This window comes from Etheostoma spectabile, chromosome 18, assembly GCF_008692095.1.
Source record: "Etheostoma spectabile isolate EspeVRDwgs_2016 chromosome 18, UIUC_Espe_1.0, whole genome shotgun sequence".
NCBI classification, from domain to species: domain Eukaryota; kingdom Metazoa; phylum Chordata; class Actinopteri; order Perciformes; family Percidae; genus Etheostoma; species Etheostoma spectabile.
In genome coordinates, this window is record NC_045750.1 from 22,197,304 (window position 1) to 22,205,209 (window position 7,906).

Here is a 7,906-nt window from a genome sequence, read left to right on the forward strand (position 1 = left end):
GCTAGACTATCTGTCCAATCAGAGTTCTCTGTTGCACGACTGTTGATGAATAAAAATCAGAAACTGCACTTTGTTTTAAAACTTTTTTATTTCTGATCATTTGTAATGCACAACATATCTGCTAACCTTTACTTTAAAGTGTATGTATGATATATACACAGTCAGATTAAACTTGTTCATGAGCCGCATGTGTGTAACCTTTTATTGTTCGTATCTCAAACATTTTAGGATGACATATCTTTCTCCACCACCTAGACTGATTTTGGTTTGAGTAATTAGACAGGGCCCTTCATCCAGTCTCCTGTAATTAAACACAACATAAAACATAACATAATGAGTCATACTAGTTATTGCAATATTAAATCTTACAAGTTAGTAGTCATTATGATTAAATAGGTTGTAGAGAATTTAACTTAGCTCTATTGTCTGAACAAACACGTCAGCAGTTATTAACATTAACAACTGAGAGCTGACCATCCAATCACATTACTCTTTAATGCTCCCAACATGTTAACGTTCTTTAGATGATGTATACAAACTCAGATGAAGTTTTTATACGAGTAGCGTGTCTATTTGTTGATGTATGTGCTCCTTTATTTGCCGCAGGCGGGGTTCGAACCGCCAACCTCAAAACTTCAAAAAACGTCTACTAATTCCTTAACCCCGCTGCAGTTGGTCTAGCTGTCGCAGCTGGGGTTCGAACCGCCAACCTCAAAACTTCAACAAAGTCCACTAATTCCTTACCCCGCTGCAGTTGGTCTATCTGCCGCAGCTGGGGTTCGAACCGCAAACCTCAAAACTAAACTAAAAAAAAGCCCACAAATTCCTTGCCCCCCCCGGGGGAGGGGGCAAGTTGCAGTTCGATCCTCTGAAATTTTTCCAAACAAAATGCTCTCTCCCCTAAAGTTTTCACTCTTCATACATAAGAGTTGGTCAAAAAGTAGGAAATGTTGTTCCTGTTGCAGCCATGTAACTATGGAATCCATACTACATCCATATGGGGGGGGGGAATTTTTGATGATTGTTTTATTTTATACTAATAAAAAATAGAATATTTTGATTTCTGTAGATTATTTCTGCTGCAGTAGCGCCAGCGCAACAACAGTGCCCCCAGCGGCCGCTGGCACTACTGCAGCAGAAATAATCTACAGAAATCAGTATATTCTGTTTTTTATTAGTATAAAACCAAACAATCATCAAAAATTGGGAAAGCTTCACGATTGTGCGTGGTCATACTCCGTGGGGTGCTTCGATGTTCCATCTTGTTCCAACTTCAACCAATCACAGAAGGGTGCGACTGTTCCGACTGTTCCGAATGCCAAGTTCTTGACAAATCACACGAGACATGTTTTTAGTCCCCCAATCAGATGGCTGATTTTGTTCCAACAACCGCCATCTTGGATTCTCTCGCTTAGCGCGCTGTCATTCTGTCTTCGCTATTGATAGCAACGCTTCTGTTAGACCGTTCTTCATATTCATATTAAAAAATGAGTTTACAACACTGTATAAACTATAATTTCTGTCTGTCGTTAGTCCCACTGACTTAACGCTGTTTTTTTACGGCTATTTGGTGAATATCCGAGTGTTTGTTGCTAGCAAAAGTGCCTTACTGTACATATTCGCCGTCTATTGTAACTCCGGTCGATTTCGGAGTTACTGTACACAATGAGCATTTCTAAATAAACACATAGCACTGTATAAACTAGTATTTCTTTCTGTCGTTAGTCCCACTGACATATTTAGGAGGCATTTTGACTAAATAGGTTGCAGAGGATTTAACGTTAACTTACCTCTAATGTCTAAACATGTCAGCAGTCATTAACATTAACAACTGAGAGCTGACCATCCAATCACATTACTCTTTAATGCTGCCAACATGTTAATGTTCTTTAGATGATGTATATAAACTCAGATGAAGCTTTTATACGAGTTGCGTGTCTATTCGTTGATGTATGGTCTCCTTCTTTATTTGCCACAGGCGGGGTTTGAACCACCAACCTAAAAAAATCCCACAAATTCCTTGCCCCCCCCGACGGGGGAGCTGCAGCTCGATCCTTGCTTTGCTGCAAAATGCTCTCTCCCCTAAAGTTTTCACTCTTTATCCATATTGGTTGGTCAAAAAGTAGGAAATATTGTGCCTGTCGTAGCCATGTAACTATGGAATCCATACAGCATTTATGTGGGGGGGCAGTGAAGGCTAGCACCTATATATATATATACCTTTATTTGTCCGTGTTGTCTTTATTTGAGGAATTACGGGTAGTTCGGATTTGACAAGTGTAAGTACAGTGGTTTTGGATCTGGACCTGGTCTAATGTGGTTAATCGGAAGCCAATTTCAGTTTTAAATCTCCCTTAAATTTCCCTTAATGAACCGACCACGGCACAGCCTGCGACATCTAACGCCAACTCAGCGCGTCTACAAGAAGCTACAGTCTGCATTTCGGAGCCGAGACGATGAGTTTGTAAGTAGCCTAGCCTCTAACATTCTTTTTTATTCTTCTTAAATATTAGTACAAAACGCCGTAAACCTGTCTGACATTAGTCGCTAACTACATGTTTTGCGGCAAGTTTACTTTCAGTAGAGTTAAAATTACAATGTATTTCTCTCTGTAAACCGTGGAAAGCAAGCTAATTGCTAACTGCTAACTTTTTTTCTCGAGCTAGCTAGAGCTACTGTCGCTGAAGACGTCATCCTCCACTCAGACTTCTTTTCCCTGTGTGCCGACCGCCCCCTGCTGGCCTTCAGCAGGTAGGAAAACTCTATGAGGGTTTTCTGTATACGCAGATACTAATGCTAAACAAAAGCATAAAACCCTTTATCGGCTATATATAGTGGTTGAACATGATGTGAGTAAAATATATACCATTTTTATTAAATTTGTATTAAATATATATACAACAATCTGATTTAGCAGCTGTCGTTAGCTCTACTGGACTGTTGAATTACCCAGTGGATGTTGGTCAAAGACGGAGGCATTGAAAAATACTTTGGCTTACAGTGTTTTCGTGTTCTCTTCACATTTTTAGCGACACAATTAATTATGAACTATCATAATAAATTAAAACACTCGATTTTATGTCTAGAAGACATAAAACATGCAGGGACACATCTTATTTTTGAAAGACAGCACATATTTAGGGTTAAACGATGACAACAAGGTGTTGTCTGTCATCCTTTTATAGTTATATTTCAGAATATCTTCATAAGACTATTGAGGAGTGCGGGTTTTTCTAGACATTGACTAGACATTTAGTGACTTTAACCACCGGAAAATATCACTTTGGATGAATTTTTATGCAAAACAACATTGTTTTCCAATGAAAACCAAGTCATAACTTTTACCTGACTTTTGGCATAGAGGTAGCCTACCGTTTCTCCACACGGCTCTTAACTAAGAAGGTAAATATGTAACATGTCTTCTAAAGAGCATTTGAGATAAGGATTTAATAACAGTGCAGAAATATGTTTAGGCCTAGTCACAAAACAAGTCGCGAGGTCCTCTTCTCGGCTCTTTTCTTTTACACGGAGTGAACAAAAGGGCTTTACATCCACACCTGAGGACAGGAGAGTCATAAAAGATCATGTGGATCATGTTTTGCGGTAGTTTCTCCTCCGAGATGACCATGTTAAACAGTTTTTAAGAGACTCCACTCTGCTGCTCTACCGCTCAGCTGTGTAGTAGCGCCAGAGCAGCAACAGCGCCCCCAGCGGCCGATGGCGCTACTGCATAAATAATCACATGGAAATCAAAATATGATATTTTATATGTTTAAAATCCAAAAATTGGTAACGCTTCACGATTGTGCGTGTCATCCTTGCGCCAGGGGCCATGCTAATCTTCTCTGTATCGTTCCAATTTTAGTGTATGTGTTAGTGAACTAACACAAGAGTCTAAAGCTCCTGGGAGGTATATAAAGGACTCTGGGAGAGCAGACGCTGTGTTGTGGTGGAAGATAAAAGTTGAGTCTGTAAGGGAGTTAAAACTGGATTTATCTGACACAGAATAACATTATGTAGAGGTATGGGTGTTGTGTTGTGAGCCCTTTATGAATACTGAACCACCAGGACCCGGTCTGACCCAATGTGATCCTTTTTTAGGTAATCTGTGAAGACTCAGAGGACCAATGGGAAAATATGCAATGAGCCTCTACATCAGACAGCCAGGATTGGTGCGCTGAAGAGAAGAGAACAAAAGAGCATACTCACAGTTCCTCCCCCTGCTGCACTACTCCTAGAGGCACTTTGACCCCCCCACCCCCCATCACACACACACAGACACAAAGAGGCACAGAGAGGGGGTGGTGGGAATCAACGGAGAGACACGTGATCTGCTCTTCCACCGGACATTCACAGCAACAGCAACCTGGTCGCCTCAACACAACAGTTTGAGCTCGAGTGAACTGACAGCGGATTGCTAAAGCTGTTCGAGCAGAAGGAGGGAACCGGTTTGGGGAATTCACAATAAGAAACAAGCCTGCAAACAAAAGCAGAAGAAACCAACCCCGAGCACAAGGAGAGGAAACAACACGGAGTAGACAGCTGAAGCCTCTATGTCTTTAACGTGTTGTGAAAGATGCAATTTAACTCTTCAAAACAGCTGCTGCTAAACTCTTTAAAACCAGCTTCACATTATCAGAACTGAAGAAAGAGAAGAAAGTGCTATTTCACCTCAATGACTCAATTACAGTCAAACAGCCAGTGTTCCTGAACACACATTTTACATCCTTTTTTTTAAAAGATATACAGACCTTTCTATTCAAGTCCAAAAACTCTGTTCTTTATCTTTAACATTGTTCCTTCCTGCTTCCTGCTTGATGTTTAAATTCAAAAAATGCCAACTACAGTTTCACTAACTCACCACCAGGTGTCAGCGTGTGACCAGTCCATGGGTGAGTGGCTCTGCTCTTGCTGTGGGCTGCATGCAAAACACACAAAATATGTTCAACCAAATACTACAGCTATGTCCCAGCAGTAATTTCTCCCAGAAATTGGGAGAACTAACTAGCATGGGCTGCCAAGATTACAGCTCTGATGTTAGCATGCAGCTACTTAACCCTCCCGTTGTCTTTGGGTCAAATTTGACCCCTTTTCAAAAACTTTCTATCACAAATTTTGGTTTCTTTCAAACTTTCCAAAATGACGTAGATGGTTCCAAAACCACACCCTCAAAAGTTAAATCAGGTCATTACTTTGAATTTGTCAAATTTATAGCAGTTGGAGGAAAAAAGAATTGGTTGATGAAACATAAAACATGACTAAAATGTGAACATTTCATTAAAGAAGAATGTCTATTAGAGATGGAGAAATAGTGTGTGTGTGTTTGTGTGAGAGAGAGAGCAGGTTTTGGGTGTCTAACACCTACACATACTAAAATAACACTCCGCTCCCACACTGCACTGTGCATATGTTGCTTTTCATGCAGCATGTCCAATAATGATACTGGTCCGGAAAAAAGCTCCAATTAGGGCTTTGCTCCTTGTTCTGCTGACTGGTTGGAGTTACAGCTACCCTGTGAACCAAGGTGAAGTATCATTGTGTGCCATATTTTAATTGTTAAAAAGCCTCTCTTGATCACTGTCTCACTGCTACTAATTGGTCTAAACCTGGCATATGCTGACTCTGGCTTTGTCTCAAATCCAGCTTGGTCCAGTTTTTAGAATGCACCTTCCAGATATGGCTGAGGCTTAGCTACAGGTCCAGCTCCCCCTGCCTCCAAACAAGTTCTAATGCAACTTGGCTAAACTTTAACTTGAGCTGTCAGGCTCTCTAAATGTCTAAGCTGATGTGGGTAGTGAATGCCCATGTTTAGTAAAGGAACTTTGCGGTCAGAATTCATTGCCTTCCTTGAATTCTAACACTCACTTCTGCTCCTAGGCGTTTCCTGGGCTATTGCACCTCCCAGTCCCTTTTCTGCTGGAGCGTCCGGAGGACCTAGCACTGAGAAGCTTGGCTCCAGTGGACCTGCCCCTCAACCACTTGGCCTTGGCGTTGTGAGCTGGCCTGACTCTTCTCTTCCACAGTACCAGGCAGGTGAACTGATCCAGGAACAGAAAACCTTTTGAGAAAGGCAACTATGACTCTGAGAGTGAAGAGGGAGGTTCCATGCCGCCACCACCCCCTCCTGTCTACATTGCACTACCATCACCAGGCTTTAGATTAGATTAGATTAGATTCAACTTTATTGTCATTACACATGTACAGGTACAAGGCAACGAAATGCAGTTTGGGTCTAACCAGAAGTGCAATAGCAGTAAGTGCAGGATATACAATGGTCCGTAAGTGCAAGACATGGATATGTAATGAATAAAATAGAAAAGAATACTATTATAAACAGAGTTTTACAGATGGGTTTGTCCTATGAATACAAAATATAGATAACAGGTATTGTGAGCAAGATTACAGCTAGGAATTGGTGGATATTACTATAATTGCAAATTTTTACAGATATGTGCAAACAGCATAATATACTAATGAAATAAGGTAAAGTTTGGGCAGAAACTATCCGAATTAAAGTGCGGTGGAAGTAATTGCATATTACAGTTAAAGTACGGTAGTGCGGATGTAAATGTAAACAATTGGTACTGTAAATAAATAAACAGTCAGCAGTGCAAATGAAATGTAAGTAGTGCAAAAAGGTAAGTAGTGCAAAAAGTGCAGATGTAAACAGTCGTTACTATAGTAACAGTCAGCAGTGCAGTAGAACATTATAATATTGCAGATAACAAAAGGAGGCAGGTGTGAGGAGGGGAGAGGAGAGTCGTCAGTATATGAGGGGAGTGGGATCAATGAGGATTAGAGTTCAATAAAGAGACAGCTCTGGGGAAAAAACTGTTCTTTAGTCTGCTGGTCCTGGTCCGGAGGACCCTGAAACGCCTGCCGGAGGGCAGGAGAGAAAACAGTTGTGGGCTGGGTGAGAGGAGTCCTTCAGGATGCTGCGAGCTCGATGCAGACAGCGTTTCCGGATGTGCTCGATGGCGGGCAGTGGAGTCCCGTGATGCGCTGGGCGGTTTTCACCACCCGCTGCAGGCCTTGCGCTCTGCAACAGAACCGCTCCCCTACCACACTGTTGCACAGTTTGTCAGGATGCTTTCTATTGCACAGCGATAGAAGTTCACCAGGATAGTTGAGGAAAGCTGATTCTTCCTCAGTGTATTTAGTGGAGGACCTGTGCCACCAGGCCTGGTCCCTCACCCCAATCCTTACCCTTACTATGACTACTTGTTCCTGACTGGCCAGCATCCTCCAGGCATGTATATTCAAACCTGCAAAAGCTTTGAGCAGGGAAGGGACAGCTGGCAGAACGCTCACTACACAGGGGACCTCTATCCCAGCACTCAGCAGGCCAGTAGACATCAAGCCGTCCAGCAGGTGAGTATTGGGAGGGGTAGTCATGGTTTGAGTGGCAACAGGACAGCAGCTCTACAGTGGAGTGTGTGTACAAGGTTGTTAATCACAGCTGGGCTGATAATGCCACAGGTACTGGTCTGCTTCATTTAGCAAGATGTTCAGAGCTTCAGATGAACGTTTCCTTTCCTCTTTCAGGTTGGCTACAGTGAGAATCTAAAGAGTTGATAATAAAATAAAAGCACAACTCTTATGTTTGCCCTGGTTTTCAATGTTTACACCAAGATGCTATACTCCAGTAGCCAAAGGTCTAACTGGCTTTGAATTCCTATTATCCACTTTGGAGAAAACAATTAATGAAAAATTTATGGAAAACACAATTCCAAAGGTTTTTATTTAACCAGAAAGTCCCTTCATATTGAAATCTCTTCAAGGGAGACCTGGTCAAGACAGCACAGTTACAATTTAAACAGAAATGCAGCATAGCCAAAATCACACAGGAAAAGAACAGGTCACATGTTGCAGTTGCATTTTTTTTTTAATTGCTATGCAATTTAAA

General features: G+C 41.6%; 1 long non-coding RNA gene and 1 other non-coding gene across 2 annotated transcripts; one reads left to right on the forward strand and one right to left on the reverse strand.

Annotated features, from left to right (window-relative positions):
• Nucleotides 1-2,449: 2,449 nt before the first annotated feature.
• Nucleotides 2,450-6,109, forward strand: LOC116706191 (uncharacterized). Its single transcript, XR_004336164.1, has 4 exons — nt 2,450-2,464; nt 2,667-2,751; nt 4,102-5,524; nt 5,878-6,109. It is a non-coding gene; the product is annotated as an uncharacterized LOC116706191 (long non-coding RNA).
• LOC116706866 (U6 spliceosomal RNA) lies at nt 3,782-3,888 on the reverse strand. The gene has a single exon (XR_004336342.1). It is a non-coding gene; the product is annotated as a U6 spliceosomal RNA (small nuclear RNA).
• Nucleotides 6,110-7,906: the final 1,797 nt, after the last annotated feature.